The 1,550-nt window shown below is 44.6% G+C and overlaps 1 protein-coding gene across 1 annotated transcript in view; it reads left to right on the forward strand.

Moving 5' to 3' along the window:
* Nucleotides 1-1,550, forward strand: part of LOC101995828 (zinc finger protein 112-like) — a 39,391-nt gene that overhangs the window by 36,295 nt on the left and 1,546 nt on the right. The gene's annotated exons all lie outside the window — the stretch shown is intronic.

Genomic DNA, 1,550 nt, shown 5'->3' on the forward strand with positions numbered 1-1,550 from the left:
TTTTAAAGTGCTGAGAGCAGGGCCACTGAGAAGGCTCCTTGAGTCAGGGTGCTTGCCCCAAGCAGAGTTCCTTCCCTAGACTCTTTGTGTTGTCAGGGGGAGTAAGCTGACACCCTCAGGTTGTTCTCTGACCTCCACAGTCATACCATTGGTGGAGCGAACACATATACACACATACAGAAAGAGAGGCTACGCTCACTTATACTCATATTCATGCTTATAAAGACAAAAACATTTATCCACATTGGGAATATCTGCTTTTCTTTTTTCTACTGGATCACCTAACAACCCATGATGAAGCACAGTGTTGTGCTTATAGTTCACTAGAACTTTTGAATGCGACCACATTTGTTACCCAGATTTTGTTAGGAAAGCCCAGATCTTTTTGTTGTTCTTGTTTTTTTTTTTTTTTTTGGTATTGTTTTATTTTATTTTTTTTATTTGTTTATTTTGGTTTGCTTTTTGGAGACAGGGTTTTTCTCTATGTAGCTCTGGGTGTCCTGGAACTCACTCTGTAAAGCAGGCTCGCCTTGAACTCACAGAAATCTGCCTACCTCTGCCACCCTAGTGCTGGGATTAAAGGTTGCTCCACTACTGCCCTGCAGAAAACCCAGATCTTAGGCACCCAGGGAGTCCTGGGTTTGTGTCTCCTGTGTGAGTCAGGTGTTTTGTCAGTCTCCACAGAACCAGTGTGGCCTGTCTGTCTCCTGATATGAACCATGTGTTACACACCAATGTCTCTCAGTAAGGTGTTCACTTGTGTGTTTGTCTGGATTCTCATCCTATAGGAAACCAGGATGGACGTGCTGTGGAGAATGATGAAGACATGGAGTTAAGCTCCCTTTGTCCCAGAGAGCTCTCCTCCTGTCAGACCTGGCCACAGGGTGCAGGCTTGTTACCCAGGGATCAGGATTCCATGAAAAGATGTCTAAAGAGCAACACTGAGTCTCAGAACCAGGGAGATTCTTCCTTCCTGGTGTGCGCAGGGAGGCTGGTTCAGATTTCTGAGGATGGGAACTACGTGTTGCCTCCTGTAGATGATGACTCTGCCTCTCTGAGAAGTCAAGAGTTTTCTTCACTGAGAGCCCAGCAGTCTTGGCAGGAATCACATCTCAGTGGGTCATGCAATCGCCAATGGAAAGGTCAGCAAATGCCTAGGAATGTTTCTAGTCAGAGTTTATATCTTCAAGCTACTCAGGAAATCCACTCTGAAGAGAAACTATATCCAGGTGTGGAGTGTAGAAAAGATTTTACACATGGCTCAAATTTGAACACTGAGCACAAAGTTCACATGGAAGAGACTGTCTATAACTCTGAGTGTGGTAACCACTTTAGTCTGCCCCCACATTTCCAGGACTTTTCAGCAGTGTACCCCAGGGAAAAACCACATAAATATGCATGCAGTACAAGCTTTGATCAAAAATTGTGTATTCCAAGCCATCAACAGCTTGACGTCATTGAGAAACCTACTTATAAAGAGAGTGGGAATGGGTCTAACTGGAGTTCCAGCCCCCAAGATCAGCAGAAACCTAAGCCACACAAATGCAACA

The sequence above is a fragment of the Microtus ochrogaster genome, unplaced genomic scaffold (genome assembly GCF_000317375.1).
Source record: "Microtus ochrogaster isolate Prairie Vole_2 unplaced genomic scaffold, MicOch1.0 UNK74, whole genome shotgun sequence".
Classification (NCBI taxonomy): Eukaryota; Metazoa; Chordata; class Mammalia; order Rodentia; family Cricetidae; genus Microtus; species Microtus ochrogaster.